At 40.6% G+C, this 18855-nt stretch overlaps 1 long non-coding RNA gene and 1 pseudogene across 2 annotated transcripts in view; one reads left to right on the plus strand and one right to left on the minus strand.

Annotated features, from left to right (window-relative positions):
* Positions 1–18855, plus strand: part of LOC102133084 (uncharacterized) — a 53035-nt gene that overhangs the window by 30372 nt on the left and 3808 nt on the right. The window contains exons 1-3 of one of the 2 annotated variants that reach the window (XR_012415479.1): positions 2970–3587; positions 8843–9115; positions 16955–17149. The exons of the other annotated variant lie outside the window; for it this stretch is intronic. This is a non-coding gene — a long non-coding RNA (uncharacterized lncRNA). Of the gene's footprint in view, positions 1–2969; positions 3588–8842; positions 9116–16954; positions 17150–18855 lie in introns of those variants that run through there. 2 annotated transcript variants of the gene reach the window in all.
* On the minus strand, positions 5081–5924 carry LOC107130333 (tubulin alpha-1C chain-like; annotated as a pseudogene).

The raw sequence follows: 18855 nt of genomic DNA on the forward strand, positions 1-18855 counted from the left end.
GAGTGAGACCCTATCTTGTAAAAAAAAAAAAAAAGTTAGCTACTTTTTTTTTTTTTTTGAGATGGAGTCTCACTCTGTCACGCAGGCTGGAGTGCAATGGTGTGATCTCGGCTCACTGCAACCTCTCCCTCCCAGGTGCAAGTAATTCTGCCTCAGCCTCCCAAGTAGCTGGGATTATAGGCATGCGCCACCACACCCAGCTAATTTTGTATTTTTGGTAGAGTCAGGGTTTCACCATGTTGGCCGGGCTGGGTTTGGAGGTTTTCAAGTCTCCTACATTGTTAGAACACTTTCCTGCTTATGTGCACCTCCCTCCTTTTAGCTAAACATCAGTATGGCAGAATTGTCTGAAAATCTAGAGTCAGGAGGAATGATTGGAGTATTGTTGGCCTTCTCAGCTGCTCTAGGAGGAGCTTGATGTGATGGGATAAAGGCAACATGGACACAAGGGCAGTCTCTATGCTGCGTCCTCACACTCCACATGGCCTTCCATCCCACAGTGTTTCCGCCTGTTGGTTGGTCTCTCTTAAGAGACCATTTGGAGGCTCCTCTTGTACCAAAGTGACCTTAATGGTGGTTCCTGCATGTTTCTAACCTACACTTCTGAGAGGTGAGGTATATGGGCCATTGCAGAAATAGCTCAATTAAAACATTTCAGGGCCATTTAGTAAAAGAGTCAAGAAATATTTTCTTGTTCATTAGTTGGCTGCTTTACCTTAACTTGACCATGGTTCAAACTGTGAGCCTCTCCGCATTTTCCTTCTTTCTGTTAATCTTACTAACCCTTCTCGCTTTGCCAATATCTTCCTCTACTTTCACCCACCTCAATCTCTCTCCTCCCTCCTTCCCTTCCTCCCTCCCTCCCTCCCTCCCTTCCTTCCTTCCTTCCTTCTTTCTTCCCTCCTTCCTCCCTTTCTTTTTCTTTCTTTCTTTCTTTCTTTTCTTTTCTTTTTTCTCCTTCCTTCCTTTTCTCTCTCTCTTTCTCTTTCTGTCTTTCTCTCCCTTCCTTCCTTCCTTCCTCTCTCTCTTTCCTTCTTTCTTTCTTTCTTTCTTTCTTTCTTTCTTTCTTTCTTTCTTTCTTTCTTTCTTTCTTTCTTTCTTTCTTTCTTTCTTTCTTTCTTTCTTTCTTTCTGTTTCACTCTATCACCCAGGCCTGAGTACAGTGGTGCAACTATGGCTCATTATAGCCTCGACCTCCTAGGCTTAAGCAATCCTCCTCCCTAAACTTCCTGAGTAGCTGGAGCCACAGGCATGTGCCACAAAACCCAACTAATTCGTAAAAAATTATTTGTAGAGATGAGGTCATCCTGGGCTGCCCAAGCAGGTCTTGAGTTCCTGGGGTCCAGCAATCCTCCTGCCTTCTTAGCCAGTTTTGTTCATTTTTTCCCCTTCCTTTCTACTCTGTCCATCTCTCACTCATGGTGAGGTAGGAGCTAAGAAAACAAGAGGGACTGTAACCATTTTAGTTCCTTTCTTTTCTTCTTTTTTCTTACTCATGTCACATACTTCCATAGCAGAGGCACTTTGGAAATTGCCAAGCGAATGAGCTTGTTTCAGATGAATCCGTTTATATTTGAGTAGAGGTCTAGGGCTTATTTGGGCTCAAAAAAATAAAGTAAGTCTTTGGATAAAGTGAACAAAACATCCTTTTTGTTTGGCTTGCTATTTGGCTACAAACACACTATTATTCTTATTCTCATCTATTTGGCATTTCCTTGAATCGGTCTTCTCATCTTTTGGCAAAAACAAACAGACAAACAACAAACAAACAAACGAAACACCTCAAAAAGCATGAATACATGAAATTTATTTTACATCAGTCAGTTTCAACATACTCCTTGGTAGGAGGGTAAAGATATAATGAGCACAGTTAGGAGTATGATGTTATTTGCTAGATTTATTAAAGTGTGCTTATGATTTAAGTCCTTTGGATGACATCTGCAAATAAATATGACTAATGCATTAAATACAATGTCTATATTAAGCCTACATTTACATTCTGCACATTTTTGTATTAGCACATGTATCTTTCATGTTTGACATCTATTTTCCAATACTTAGTAATATAGAGTACATCTTTTAATTTATTGTTTAAAGTCCTGATGGGAAGAATTAGAAGACATATTTAACAAGATCTTGTAGAATGTCCTCCTCCTCTCACAGTGGTAGACAAACTCCATGGTGCCTCTCCTTACTCTCGTCTCTCACATCACTTATTAAAAAAATATCCTAGCAGATCCATGAGGTTTGCAGCTTCTTTTTGCTTTAAATTCATTAAGTATAGAAAAAATATGCATAACATTGCAGTATATGAAAATTGAGAGAAAATACAGAAATTACCTGTATTAGTTAGGATAAGCCAGATTATGCTGCTGTAACAACTTAGCACTAAAATATTTATAGTTTAACAAAACAATTTCTCAGGCTCATTTCTCAGTCACACTACATATCAATTTCATGTTGACATGGTGATTCTATTTCACATACCCACTAAAGGGCCCAAGATGATAGAGACAATGCTATCAATAACTGGACCAAATCAAATCGCAGGGGAAGAGAGCACTGGAATAGTTCTTATGGGCAATGAAATACCCAGAAATAACACATGTCTCTTCTACTTATATCCTATTGGCCAGAACTAATCACCTGGCTAGGCATAACTAGAATGGGGTATGAAAAATATAGTCTTCTGTGTGCCTGAAAGGAAGAGGAGAGCCAGACATCGGTGAGCATTCTTGATGGCCACCACATTATATAATTTAATCTTTTTATTATGTAGATAAAGGAAACTGAGGGCTAGAGAAAGCTGGTACACTAGGTCACAAAGGAAGCTAGTGGCAGAGGTAGCACTAGAACCCAGTTCTTTTGGTAATAGGTAAGGTTTTTTGTTGTTGTATAGTAGTTGCTCTTTTCTGTATAGGAACTGATGGCACAGACATGTTGCAGAGCTATAGATAAATCCTTAAACATGAATAGAAAAGATGACCTTGGCTAGGTGCAGTGGCTCATACCTGTAATCCCAGCACTTTGGGAGGCTGAAGTGGGAGGATCACTTGAATCCAGGAGTTGGAGACCAGCCTGGGCAACATAGTGAGACCCCATCTCCACAAAAAATAAAAAATATTAGCCAGGCACAGTAGTGCATGCCTCTAATCCCAGCTACTCAGGAAACTGAGGCAGGAGGATCACTCAAGCCCAGGAGTTTGAGGCTGCAGTGAGCCTGAGCCTGAGTGATTATGCCACTGCACTCCAGCCTGAGTGACAGAGTGAGACCCTGTCTCAAAATACAATACAATACAATACAATACAATACAATACAATGCAATAATTAAGCAGTGTTGCATGATGCAAGGTTAGACAAGTAGACTAATGCAACAAATAGAGTTCTGAAATAGATCCATACATACATGGTCAGTTAATTTTCTTTTTCTTTTTTTTTTTGGGGATGGAGTCTCCCTGTGTCGCCCAGGCTGGAGTGCAGTGGTGCCATCTTGGCTAACTGCAACTTCCGCCTCTCAGGTTCAAGCAATTCTCTTGCCTCCTCCTCCAGAGTAGCTGGGACTACAAGCACGCACCACCAAGCCCAGGTAATTATTGTATTTTTAGCAGAGACGGGGTTTCACCATGTTGACCAGGATGGTTTCAATCTCCTGACCTCGTGATCCACCCACCTTGGCCTCCCAAAGTGCTGGGATTAGAGGCATGAGCCACCGAGCCCAGCCTGGTCAGTTAATTTTCAACAACCACACAAGGTGATTCAGTGAATTTTGTGTGTGTGTGCCATATATGGTCTGGAGCAATTGGCTATCCAAGTAAAAACTGTGGCATCTATATTTCACATGAAGAAACAATAATTTCAAATGACTGCAGATCTAAAATAAAAGCAAAAATTGTACATTTCTAGAAGTAAAAAAGGGACTATATCTTTAAGAACATAGGGTAGGTAAAGTTCTTTCAGGCAGAACATAAATACAGTTTTAAAAAATAAAAATTAAATATAAAAATATAAATTATACCTTATTAAAGCAGAAAGTCCTCAGCATCAAAAAACATTGTTAAGTAAATGAATAGGGTTAGTTTTTCTCCATTTTTAAGAACTAGAGGAGGAGGTGGGAGGATCACTTGAGCCTCGGAGGTTGAGGCTGAGTGAGCTGTGATTGTGTCCCGTCTGGGTGACACAGAGAGACCCTGTCAAAAACAAACAAACAAAAAAAATAGTAGAAGAAGAATGACCTCACTGTGATTTCCAGGCCATATCCTCTAATGCCATGATGAGGGAAATTTTCTCTCTCTTATTCAGACAAATGTGAAACATTGACATTTACTACTACTATTGCTACTAGTAACAATATCGTGCATGTACTCAGAACCTTAAACTTCTCAAAGCATTTTTAAATATATTTTCTTCCTTGTTGCCCCATAATTTATCTGAGATAAGCAGGTTCGGTGTCACTGACTTAATTTTATAGATACCCAGGGCAAGGACACAATGTGCTCAAGCTCACAAAACCAGCCAATAGTGACAGTAGGATTAGAATCCAAAACTTTGCAAAGCCATGAAAAACAATGAAATCATGTCCTTTTCAGCAACGTGAATGCAGCTGGAGGCAATTATCCTAAGTGAATTAATGCCAGAACAGAAAACCAAACACTGAATATTCTCACTTATAAGTGGGAGCTTATAAGTGCTCATGGACACAAAGATGGCAATATTAGACTCTGGGGATTACTATAAAGAGGGGAGAGAGAAGGGGACAAGGGTTGAAAAACTAACTGTTGGGTACTATGTTCAGTATCTAGGTAATGGGATCATATCATACCCCAAACCTCAGCATCATGCAATATACCCATGTAACAGACCTGCACATGTACCCCGAGTCTAAAATAAGTTGATATTAGAAAAAAATAAATCCAGAACTTTGATCTTCAAGACCAATGCTAGAGCATAAGCCAGTCATTTTCTTCCCTTTTCCTGGGATTGTAGATTTCTTCTTGATGTGAATGAAAATAGTTGGATGACGTTTTCCAAGCACCAAGAGCTCTTTAGTAACAGGGTAACAAGAACAATTTGGCTCTTAATCTAGAATGCTTTTTCTAGATTCTTCTCCTTTTTAAAAATCTTAAAGCCTTTACTTTGAGATACTCTTTCATCCATCCCCTCACTCATGTACCAGTGAAAAAATGCATACTTGGCATATGTGAGGTCAAACTTGTGGTCCAGGTGAGCCCAGTCCTCAGCAACAGCAATGGTGTTGCTCAACTTACACACACAGCTCTCTGTACCTTGGCCAGGTCTTCACCGGGTACCACAGTGGGAGGCTGATAATTGATGCCAACCTTGAAGCCAGTGGGACACCAATCCACAAAGTGAATGCTGTGGTTGGTCTTGATGGTGACAATGCCAGTATTGACATATTTGGGAACCATGTCATCATGGTACAACAGGCAGCAAGCCATGTATTTACCATGGCAAGACACATTTTACCATCAGATTGACTGGCTCAAAGCAAGCACTGGTGATCTTTGCTGTAGTAAGCTGTTCATGGTAGGTTTTCTCAGTAGAGACATTAGGGGCCTATGTGAGCAGAGGGAAGTGAATGTGGGGATAGGGTACCAGGTTGGTCTGAGGTTTCGTCAGATCAATATTCAGGGCTCCATCAAATCTGAAGGAAGCAGTGATGGAAGGCACAATCTGGCTAATAAAGCAGTTAAGGTTAACGTAGGTTGGGTGCTCAATATTGAGATTTCTATGGTAGATGTCATAGATGGCCTCATTGTCTGCCATGAAGCACAATCAGAGTGCTCTAGGGTGGTGTGAGTGGTGAGGATGAAGTTGTAGGGCTCAGCTACAGCTGTGGAAACCTGGGGTGCGGTGGGGTTGGGTAAATGGAGAGCTCCAGCTTGGATTTCTTGCCATAATCAATGGAAAGAAGTTGTTATATTGCATGTGCTCTGTGTATAAAATACTCAACGTAATGAGATGATCAGGAACAGAGAAGGTAGTGAAACAAAAGGAGTGAATCCAGATCTACATATTTTCTTTATATTTCTACTCCCCAGTCCTTAGAAACTATCCGAGTGCTGACAGACTATAAATGTAACAACTGTAAATTTTGCACAACTGATAAATTATTTTAGATTAGTGAGATTTCCTTCAGTTGCAAGTAATAGAACCTCACCAGAGACTGGCCTAATTTAATAAAGAATGTATTAGCTTATATAATAGAAAAGATCAGAGAAGAGCTAAGTATGTAAATACAATAGGACACTATTTTTTATCTCTTGGCTCTGCTTTTCTTTGTGTTGGCTTCATTCTCTAGTAGATTCTCTTCAAATGTCAGCACAGATGGCTACTAGCATTTCAAAAGTTATATCTTACTAGTTTAGCCTCTTTCTCAATAGTTGCATTAAACATTTCAGAGTTGATATCCATAGGTCTTGATTGGGTAACATATCCAGCCTTGAAAAAAATCACCATCATTCTGATTGGCTGGGCTTAGGTCACCTGCCAACTGCTGGAAACAATGGGTGGAGTTAGCACCACTTAAACCTTAAGGACCAAAAAAGGAGAAAGGGAATGGTATCCTAAAGGAAAAATCAAAGAACTGGACAGAGAAAAATTACACATACCTATTCTAGTACTCAGCTACATGCTTTAGTACTCAACAAATGCAAGAGGGAACATAAATTATTATAGTCAAGGGTGACCTGACTTTGCTTAACTGAAAGCAAAGAGGGTTATGATGCTAAGGACAGGTGGAAAAATCTGATAGATTAAACGTTTTCAAGTTACCTTCTCTTTAACACTACATTTCCCCAGAGCTTTGCACATGTAGTAGGATTAGACAACATCTTTTGCTTTTGCATTTTTTACAGAAAAATATATTGGTGGAGAGAAGTTATGTAGGCTATAAAACAAAATTTTTAAACCTTGTAAGTGATCAGTATTCTCCAAATAGGTAATCATTGTATATTTACTAATATATGAATGTAAAGATGCTGGTCTGTTCTTTAGATAAGATTATTTTTTAACTCCCGGGAAATCCCTGTGATTCACCTTTGCTTAATCTGCAGTGTTGATTCCAAGCACAACTATGTTTAGAATGGGAACCTTGTCTTTGTGTCCTATTTTTCTACAGGTGGCAATTACTGTCTCCTCAAGCCTGGAGTGTATGGTTATGGGACAGCCACTTCCTCCCTCAAATCACATCCATTAATCTGTGTGGGCAAAGTCCATCACTATCATCTCTTGACCATATTTGGCTTAGGTGGAACAGATTTTCAACTGTCACAAGTAAAATACTCCCTACAAACCAGCTAAATTCATACAAACCCAACAGACCGTGCTTTTTGTTGTTGTTGTTGTTGTTTGTGAGACAGGATCTCACTTCTGTCACCCAGGTTGGAGTGCAATGGCGCGATCATGGCTCACTGCAATTTCGACTTCCATTGCTCCTCCTACCTCAGTTTCCCAAGTAGCTGGGACTACAGGCATGTGCCACCATGCCCAGGGATTTTTTATACTTTTAGTAGAGGCAGAGTTTTGCCATGTTGTTCAGTCTGGTCTCAAAGTCCTGGACTCAAGTGGTCTGTTCTTCTCAGCCTCCCCAAGTGCTGGGATTACAGGTATGAGCCACTGTGCCTGGCCCAAACTATGCTTTTAAATAAAATTTATCAACTGATATTTGTATAACACATTCCTGTTTTCTAACTTCTGGCATGTAAACCATCTCACTTGATTATCATGGAAGCTTTGGAAGGCAGGTAGGGCAGATCATATTATTATTCTTATATCATAGGTGATGAAATAGAGATCCAGAGAGATGAGGTGAACTACCCAAGCTGATATGAGCAATAGTTAATGTAAGTCTTCAGATTCTAGACCTCAGGTTGTTCTCAAGGTGCCTGAGTTTGGGTGAGGGTGGCAGTGTTGGCTAGAAGTGACTGGGAAAAACTCTGGAATCCAAAGACTAAGGGTGGTTCTGCTGATTGCTTGTTGTGTGACCTCAGGCAGATTTCTTAATCATGTAGCCTCAGATTACTCATCTATATTGTTAAATCATTCTTTGCCTCATAGGATTTTTGTGATGATTAAACGAAGTAACACATGAATGGCACTTGGCAGGGCCTCGTATATCTCTCCTGCTTGAATGTATCAGTTATGTCATTTTTGTTGTATATGTCCAAATCCAGATTCAACCTGCATTCACAAAGAGAAATGAAGAACTGAATCATTCATCTGTACTGTGCCAAGCTTCTGCCTCTATTAACCACATCTTTCAAGCATGGGTAGGGGGCAAGGGTGAATTGCCCCAATCAGTTGTTTACCTTGCTAAACTTGCCTTCTAATAGCTTTTCTCCCCATTCTGATTGTCCATCACAAAGCCAAGTATATGTTATATATGTTCCAAAGATTGTAAGAGTAAGAGTAATTGGTATATTCTAAGAAATAAATCTGAACTCTACAATTTGATTAAATAATTAAGTATATAGCCATGTTAAAAACAGTGAAACAAAAGTAACCATCTGAGTCTTTCTTCCTAGACTAAATAAGCCCCAATGAAAGCATTTCTCCTATTTTACTTTGTTTTGAACTTTCCTCAGTTTTAGTGCATTACAGATTTTTCCCAGTGTTAGTTTTATTAGAGATGAACCAATTATTTCCATATACCTCCAACACTGGTTCTTCTGTAAGGTTGGCTTTGAATATAGTAATGGTCAAAACATCAGTTTCATTCGGTAGATCCTGGTGGTTTTGTAGAGTAAAGGTAAATGAAAATAGCATGTTCTGGGAAGGTGCAGTCTTTCCTGTTGACTGTGGTTGATTCTTTCATTCATTCAGGACCATTGAACAGCCTGTCAGAAATGAATAAGAACAAGTGTGGAAGAACAAGACCAAATCCCTGCCAAGTGAACTTGCATTCTCATGGTGGATACAGAAAAGTAAACAGGCAATGAAGGATGGTGATGGAAGTATAGGGAGAATGTGAGCACATGCATGAGGAGCACCAAACTCAGACTGTGGAAACTCTTCTCAGAGACGGTGACATCTAAGCAGAGGGCTGACCAATGACTGTGGATTAGCAAGTCAGTGTTTGCTGGGAGGAGGGAAGAGGTAACTATTTCAGGCCCAAAGAGAGGATGCAAGGGCTGTGAGGATGGAATGAACCTCGCTGGTTTATGGCGTGCAGAATTCTAGGAGAAACCTGACAGGAGAGGGGCATAAGGAATTAGGGCCAAAATAGGTTGCTGGTTGTGTGATTGATTTTATGGCTGCTGGTGGCAGCAAATTCCTCAGCATGAATTCTACCAAGTGAAGAAGTATTTCCTATAACTTGCTTTAAATTTCCTTAGCGTTAACTTCTCTGAGTGGCCGAGTCTCTTATGGCACAATGTAATAAGGATCTATCAGTTTTACTGCCTAGTACATATGTTTAATGCCTAAGAGAGTATAACAGTGAAAACTTCTCCCATGCCTACCCGTAAGTTCATGAAAGTGGAAGTGACCCCACTGTTCCTCTGTCTCCCAGTGGAAAGATAAATTCCCTTAGCACCAGGCTTTCTGGGGACTAAATGAAAGCAACAATGACTCAGCACTTCACGACGTGCCAAGCACAATTCTAGTTATATTATAGTGATTTAAACGTCTAACAATCCTATGCTGTAGGCAGTATTGTTCTGCCCATTTTATAGGTGAGGATATTGAGACAAGGGGAGGTAAATGACTTCCACAGGGAAACCCAGCTGATGACAGGCAGAGGCAGAACTGGATCCCAGGTGGTCTGGCTCCAGACAGTCCCCCTCCACAAAAAAGGCTGTAGCCGTTAGGTGTCCTGTGAGCTGATTCAGGAATGCCCTGCAGAGCTTCTATTGCAGTGCCATGGCAACTATAGAGCACTCCCCTGACATTTGCACGAAGACAGCAACTCTTTCATCTCTTTTTGTGGGGTGGGAAGGGTGGTGGAAGGCAACGGTGGAGTAGTCAGGACAATGTTTCACTAAAACGTGCTTATCAAAATAAGCATGTATTTAAGCTACAAATTATAACAGCTATTGGAAATTATGGTGGTTTGCCATGGAAGAGATTTCAGACTCCCCTTATCTTTACTTTTGCTCTATCTTTAACATAGGTAATGAAATCAGACAGGTCTTGGTCCGTTAAAGTCTGTAACGCTTCCTGGTTCTCAAGAAGTGAAAATGAAACATTTTCTTTGCCTTTGCAGCACTGCTACACTTTATTCAAATTCAAAGACTACTTTTTACCACGACTTAGTCAGGATTTTATTTTGTTGTGTCATTTTTAAAGCAAAAATTATATTTTTAGAAGACTGTGTGACATGCTTCTGCTCCCAAATGAAAATGTGGGCTCTAACCATACCTGACATGCTTTTTGGTTTCTCTTTCAGGAGTTCATGGATTAGAATGCCAAAGACACAATATTGGTTTTGATGCATTTGCAGTAGCACAAAGTGAAGTCCTGGCGACTTTATCCTATTTTAATAAAAGAAAAAAAAAGTTAAAGAGATGGGGACGATAATAGCTAAAAAACAACAACAAAAATCTGAATTCAAACTGTGATGACTTTATCAAAGGACTTTCCTACTGACATTCAACATAACCTCAAAATTAACATCATCTTGCTGATATTTGTAGTTTACTCACAACTTTTCAACTACACTCTACTCTCTTTTGGGGAAAAGAAAGTTATGCATGCTAGCTGTTTTCAAGTTTAGCAGATGAACTTTGAAAATACTTGCTGGAGAGTGAGATAAAAACAAAAACACTGTGTAATATTTCTATTACCAGGAACAAAATTGCTTCTATGAAAAAATATTTGAGGAACATCTTTAATTTGTTGCTGGGATTGATTTGTGTGTTTGTGTGTGTGTTGCTTAATTCTTTGTTCTGGTCAAAATCTGTCAAGTTGGATCAGGCCATTTGATCCTATCCTATTTCCAGTCTTCTTCTAGGACCTGTGAGCATGGGCAAACACTTTTTAATTATCCTGATCAAGTGTGGGGGACATCCTTTTGCTGACCCCACTTGTAATCAACTGTGATATCCTAGAAGCAGGCAAATTGATTGCTTCTGTCCTCCCCAACTAGCCAGAAGAGTAGGTCATACATTATCCTGGCCCTTTGAAAAAATCCAACTCAGTGATTGATTTTATGGCTGCCGGTGGCAGCAAATTCCTCAGCATGAATTCTACCAAGTGAAGAAGTATTTCCTATAACTTGCTTTAAATTTCTTTAGCATTAACTTCTCTGAGTGGCCCAGTCTCTTATGGGACAATGTAATAAGGATCTATCAGTTTTACTGCCTAGTACATACCTTTAATGCCTAAGTAAATCTCTCTTATTTTTCAGTCCAGGCTTAGTAATTCTGACTTTTGAAATCTCCTGTCATGATCAAATCTACACTGCACTTTATTTCTTGCTCTGCCCTGGAATTCAGCCATTCCTGCACTACATTTCTTAAGGTGAAGAAGTGAAAGATGAAGACACCAATCCAAGTGAACATGTATTATTCTCTTCTATAATGCTATTGTATTATATTCCCTCTTTTTTTCATTCTCTTGATTTCTCTGCACAAAAGAGGGAAATTCATCCAAAGCAACGGAAAGTTTCCTTGAAAGATTTTTTTTTAATTATTATTATACTTTAAGTTCTAGGGTGCATGTGCATAATGTGCAGATTTGTTACATATGTATACTTGTGCCATGTTGCTGTGCTGCACCCATCAACTCGTCAGCACCCATCAACTCGTCATTTACATCAGGTATAACTCCCAATGCAATCCCTCCCCCCTCCCCCCTCCCCATGATGAAAGATTTTTATCTAGTCACACTTACATACAGTGTAATGTCCCCCTCTTACAGCATTGTACAGTTTGGGATTTGTTTTTAATCCCGTCGAAAATGTCCTAACAGGGCTTTGGTGTATCTTTGTTCCAATTTCTACATTCCTTGGGGAGGGGGAGAAGTTTCTTTTTATTAAATGAAATACACGTCTACTTTATTAAATAAATAGGCACCTCAACCATTAGTTGCTAATGAAACAAAAATATAAATAAGACATCTAACTATCCAAGTACTATGTTTTCTTTACATTTGCCCCAAAATGTGCCTCATCTCCCTGCACCTCCAAATAATATTTCTAGTGTTTTTCATTTTATTAGTTTTGCAATGTCACTGTCCAGATAGAATTATTTGATGGCTTAAGACAACTTTTGTAAGATTCTCAAGCCCTAAATTAAAAAATCATATTTCAATAAAACAGATCTTGTCATTTATTTATTGGGATGTGTGTGAGAGGGACCTGCTGCTTCACACTCATCCAGTACATTGGCTTTGAAATACACTTGAATTTGTGGAGGCAGGGTGTAGAATGACAAAAACAAACAAATCCCCACAATACAGACCAAACTGGGGTACTCACAGACAGATTGATTTTAATTTTATTTTAATTTTGGAGTTTCTGTGAGAAGAATGAGGAGAGAGAAAAATGGGGAAGGGGGAGATAGCATATTTAGGGTATGACAAATTGGGAATGGCTCTGCAGTGATCTTTTTCTTTTCTTTTCTTTTCTTTTTTGTTTTTTTTGAGACACAGTCTCACTCTGTCACCCAAGCTGGAGGGCAGTGGCATGATTCTGGATCACTGCAACCTCTGCCTCCCAGGTTCAAGCAATTTTCTTGCCTCAGCCTCCCAAGTAACTGGGACTACAGGTGCATGCCACTATGCCCGTCTATTTTTTTTTTCTTTTGTATTTTTAGTAAAGATAGGGTTTGACCATGATGGCTGGGCTGATCTCGAACTCCTGATCTCAGTTAATCCACCTGCCTCGGCCTCCCAAAGTGCTGGGATTACAGGCTTGAGCCACCACTGCGCCCCACTCTGATCTCTTTTTCTGCCCTTCCTCTCTACCTTCTTCCTTCCCTTCCTTCTTCTTTTCCTGCCTTCCTCCTTCTCTCCCTCTTTTCCTTCTTTTTTTCACTTTCATCAAAGGTTATTGTGCTAGGCACACTGAAAAGATAGACATGATCCCTGAACTTGCAGAGCAAAACCAGGCAGCCAAAAGCATTTGTATTAGGAGTCATCCAGGAGGAGCCATAGATGCATGGACAAGGAGCACGTGTGGCTGTGAGGGTTTCCTGTGGGAAATGATGCTAAAGCTAATGTGTGAAAGATGTGTGGAAGTGGCCAGGGGGAGGAAGTAAGGGAAGAATAAAAAATCATCCTCAAACCAGAAGGTGTTCATCACAGAGGAGCTGAAGGAATTCCAGCAAGGCTGATGGACAGGGCTCCAGGTGGAGAGTTCTCCAGCAAGTCTATCCAGGCTTGGAGTGCTGGTCATTACTTTGAAAACAAAACTAATGCCAGAACTAGTTGGGGGAGATAGGGTGTTCTTTTTCCTACATCTAGCGAAGATTAGGTAGAGTTGGGATCATTATAATAAAATTATCTGACATAGCTACAGAACTCTAAAGAGGGGAACGTTAGAAATTGAAGAATATACTAAATGTCTGCATCCCTGTCCCCTCTCCCTAAATGAGGACATGAACATGTGACATGGGCATTCCAGTGGGGTGAGCTGAGTGCACTGGAGGCTACGAGGGTTGTGAATTGGCAAAGAGGCTCACCAGGTGCAGAGAGATTTGTCTTTAAGGGCTCTCCTCTCAGCATTAGGGACATACAATTTAGGGATACCATCTAAAACACTTTTTCAGGTACTTGATACTTTAAATTTTAATTTTAACTAAAACAACTGTTTTTAGAGACAGAGTCTTACTCTGTCACCCAGGCTGGAGTGCAGTGACACAATCATAGCTCACTGTAGCCTTAAACTCCTGGGCTCAAGTAGTCCTCCTGTGTTACCCTCCCAAGTAGACTGGACTACAGGCATGTACCACCACACCCAGCTAATTTTTATTTTTTTGTGCAGGTAGGGGTTGCCCAGGCTGGCCTCGTACTCCCTTTCTCAAGCTGTCCTCCTGTTTGGTCTCCCAAAGTGCTGGGATTACAGGCGTGATCCACTGCGCCTGGCCTGAATACTTTTAAACTTTCTCTCCATCTCTCTCTCTCGCTTTCTCACTTGGTAGCCGAAGCCATAAAAGTCATAAAAATTAAGCAATTTGAGATTTCCCACCCAGGGGAAGGGTCACTATGTTGACAATGAGAGGAAATTAAAGGTTGGGGTCATGTTCTCTTTGCCCATCCTTCTATTAGTGCAGAAAGATAATTGCATGGCTCTGATTGCATGGAGAGATAAAAGCCCAATACCCCTCCACTCTTCGTTCACAACGTCTCCAGGACTGACAGCAGATCAAGGGACATTTGGCTTCAAATGGGGAAGAAAATTTGCTGGAAAAGGCCTCCTCAGAGCTGGGCATAGCTCTGTCTGATGGAGGCCTGACTTGCTTCTAAAAAGAGTGCGGCCTGGGTCCATCCCCTTTTCCCAAATCATTTTAAATCTTGCTGAGTCATTTCAATTTCAAGTCTAATTAACTATCTGCTTATCTCTCTTGGTTGAGCCTTCAATGTCTTCTTCTGTTTGGGCTAACAAAAACAAATGGTTAGAAGGACTATCAAACATGCAGATTCTCTTTTGCAAAGGTAGGGATATATTCTGGGGCTCGGTTGAGGGAGTCAGTGTAGGCTCCTCAGTCATCATCCGGTTTCGGACTTTAGCACTTTTTTTTTTTGGTAGAATTTCACTCCTGTTGCCCAGGCTGGAATGCAATGGTGCAATCTTAGCTCACTGCAACCTCCACCTTCCAGGTTCAAGTGATTCTCCTGCCTCAGACTCCCAAGTAGCTGGAATTACAGGCATGTGCCACCATGCCTGGCTAATTTTTTGTATTTAGTAGAGATGAGATTTCACCACGTTGGTCAGGCTGATCTCAGGGTCAGGATGATATGTGTTAATTCAGATTCAAAGAGGCCCATCATTTATTTTGAAGTGAACTTTACATAACAGCAACTTGAACTGGACAGCAATGCTTGTGGAATCACCCTGGGCAGATAATGCGCTTATCAGGCCTGGACAACACTATATTCCTCTGGATCCCTACATATTCCCCAGAACCCCTTTTGGAGTCTTTTGCAGAGAAAGTCCTCAAAACTGAATTAAGTGGCTGATCCAGCACAGCTGAGGGCATCTAAGGATGCCCGAATATCCAGCCCCAGTGTCCATGTCTGAACCTTGCCTCTAATCCCTTTCTTTTTTTTTTTTGTATTTTTTAGTAGAGACGGGGTTTCACCGTGTTAGCCAGGATGGTCTCGATCTCCTGACCTCGTGATCCGCCCGTCTCGGCCTCCCAAAGTGCTGGGATTACAGGCTTGAGCCACCGCGCCCGGCCTAATCCCTTTCTTATTTCCAGTTTCAGATAGAAAAAATTCCATAACGGGGGTAGTCAATTCAGAATAGCTATGATGACAACAATAATGTAATAATGACCTAGACAGAGCACTCACTATGCATCAGACTGTGCTAAGCATTATTATTGTATGTAATCCTTACAGAATCTGGAGGCAATATGTTCCTATTTCACATTTCTTATTTCTATTTCAAAACTAGGGAAATTGAGCCTTAGGGAAGAACTGTTCAGTCACAGGGTTAGTGAAATATGAATCCCAGACCCCACGTCAAGTTAGTCTGATTCTGGAGACTGTGTCGTTAGTCATTACCCAGACTCACAAGCCTGGACCTTAAGGCACAGAAGGTTCTAGAAATGAAGAAATTTTTCTGGGCTGTATTACACTCAAAGCAAATTTAGCGTGAGAGTCCTGTCCTTGGGATTGATTATTTTCTTGTTTCCTTTGTTCTTCCTTTCCTTTGTCTCACAACTCTTTATTGAATTGTACCAGGAATTATGACGGACACCTGAGTGGGGTAAGGAGGCTAAACAAGAAAGATTCTGCTCATTCAGATCCCCTGCCCTCTTTCCATCCTTCTTCCCACGGGACTAATGAGCTGAACAATCCTAAAACATGACTATAGTCATGTCTTTGGGGGACTCCTGAAGACCCCTGTCTCCTACAGTTCAACTTGTCAAGCCTACGTTGTAATTCCTAGGCAGAATTCTGAGCTCTGCTGTCATCTTTTAGTTTTGCACTTATTCCAAATATTTTGATCCAAATATGCCCTTGGTGCCACGCTTTATTAATGCCGATATAACTCATATTAGTGAGTGTCTGTTTTGGAGCCACTTGCCCTGCATAAGTTATTGGGTTTCACTGTTTATCTTAGATGGAAAAAAAAAAAATTCCGTATGCTCTGACCTCCTGACACCTAAGCCCTGCCTGTGCAGTTAAAACAGGAAAACTAGTTATTTGATATCATGAAGGCAATTCAGCTGGTAGACAAACTCAAATGTTTCCATTTCCACTGGAGTGTCTGCAATGTAGGGAACCATAGATTATTAATCAGGGATGCTCAGGAGAAAAATTGTTTCTTTTGTTTACTTGTTAATTTTCAAAATGAACCCAGTACAAAGAAGATACAGTCATGGCGCATTTATTTTGCATTTGTTAGCACCTATCGTTATGTCATTGCATAAGAACCACTCAAATAAATTGTTTTAAAATCACATGGATGGCTTTATGCCCTTTCTCCCACCTGCCTGCAGAGTTGCCTGAAAAAAGAAAAAACACGAACATCAGCCAGGCCATTGGGATGAGGATGCTGTTCACCTTGTGGGGGTGCCAGGCTAGCCTGGGTGTCTGGGGTCAGGCTTTGTCAGACCACCAGAGACAGGGCAGCTCACAGTCCAGAAATGATCTTAGGGGATCCTGAGCCACCAAGTCAGTAACGGGAACCAGGGTTGAGAGTGGAGTGCGAAATTTATACCGTGGACCAAAACCTCCGAGGAGGAAGCAATTTCACTTAAGGACATTTTCTTCCTAGTTTTAATTTTCCTTTATTTTAACTGCTACACATTTGTTTCTCACCAGATTCCTCAGTGTGTCTAGTTGTTCTGTCATGGGTGTTCCCGAATGCACTGCCACATGAATTTATCTCTAAAGAACGTACTGGCTGTTTTGGGAGAAAAGATGCTGGTTTACGTCATGTGAAATAAAAATGCCTAACATTTACTGAGCACTTACTTGTACCAAGTGTTGCACTAAGATGTGCATGGAATATTTCAGGTAATTCTCAGAACCTACTGTCTGGGTGCTATTACCAAGCCTAATTACTGTTGAGAAAACAAAAGCATGAAAAAGGTAAGCAATTTGCCTGAGGTCGCAGACCAAGTAAATCGCAAACCTCCCCTGTAGCCTGATGGAGTTCATGCTCCTCACAGTGACCCCCATGTTCCTCTAGATGGAGGCAGCGCTTGCCTTGGTGTCCATCTGGAGCTATTGGCAGGGGCTGCATCTCCATCTCCGCTAAGTACCTATTGTGCTAACACGCACTTGCAAACTACCGAAAGGGACATTGGGGTGGAAAGCAAAACTAAACATACTCTTACGATATGATCTAGCAATCACACTTCTTGGTATTTACTCAAATGAGTTGAAAATTTATGTCCACAGAAAAACCTGCACATGAATGTGTATAGCAGCTTTATTCATAATTGCCAAATCTTGGAAGCAACCAAGGTGTCCTTTAATAGGTAAATGGATAAACAAACTGTGATACATCCAGACAATGGAATATTATTCATCAATAATAAGAGATGAGCTTTTGCACAGCTTAGTCATAATAATAATAGTAAAGCACATTGCTAAGTAAAATAAGCCTATATGAAAAGTCTACATACTGTATGATCCCAGCTCTGACAGCCTTGAAAAGGCAAAACTATAGGGACAGTAAAACAAACAAACAAACAAACAAAAACCCAGTGGTTTCCAGGGGTTTTAGGGAAAGGGAGGGTTGAATAGGCAAGCAGAACACAGAAGATTTTTTGCTCTCTCTCTCTCTCTTTTTTTTTTTTTTTATTTTTTTGAGATGGAATCTAGCTTTGTCACCTAGTCTGGAGTGCAGTGGTGCGAACTTGGCTGACTGCAACCTCCACCTCCTGGGTTCAAGTGGTTTTTCTGCCTCAGCCTCCCGAGTAGCTGGGACTACAGGTGCACACCACTACACTGGCTAATTTTTGTGTTTTTAGTAGAGCCAGGGTTTCACCATGTTGACCAGGCTGGTCTTGAACTCCTGACCTCAAGTGATCCTCCCACTTCAGCCTCCCGAAGCGCCAGGGATTACAGGTGTGAGCCACCACGTCTGGCCCACAGAAGATTTTTAAAGCAGTAGAACTATTTTCTATGATATTGTAATGATGGATATATGTCACTATACCTTTGTCAAAATCCATAGAATGTACAACAGCAAGAAGTGAACCCTAATGTAAACTATGAACCTTCCTTAATAATAATGTATCAATATTGGCTCATCAGTTGTAACAAATGAAGACTAATGGAAAATGTTAACAACAGGGGAAACTGATGAGGAAATATATATCTCTGTGCTTTCCATTCAATTTTTCTATAAACCTAAAACTCCTTACCAAAAAAAAAAAGCCTATTGACTTTTTAAAAAGGGACATTGATGAACTTGAGTAAGAGGGGCTGGGAGATAGGACTGGAAAAATATTTTCACCCCTTTCTACTTTTTGCATGTTTTTATTATCTTTTCAAAAAGAAGCTAATTTTTAAAAAGCCATTTCAATGTCTCTATTAATATTTGCTATTCAAAATAAATTAGGCTGGGAGAGGTGGCTCACAGCTGTGAGCTGAGGCAAGAGGATCGCTTGAGCCTATGAGTCCAAGACTAGCCTGGGCAACATAGTGAGACACTGTCTCTACACAAAATTTTAAAAAATTAACTGGATATGGTGGCACCCACCTGTAACCCC

Source organism: Macaca fascicularis, chromosome 7, assembly GCF_037993035.2.
Source record: "Macaca fascicularis isolate 582-1 chromosome 7, T2T-MFA8v1.1".
Classification (NCBI taxonomy): domain Eukaryota; kingdom Metazoa; phylum Chordata; class Mammalia; order Primates; family Cercopithecidae; genus Macaca; species Macaca fascicularis.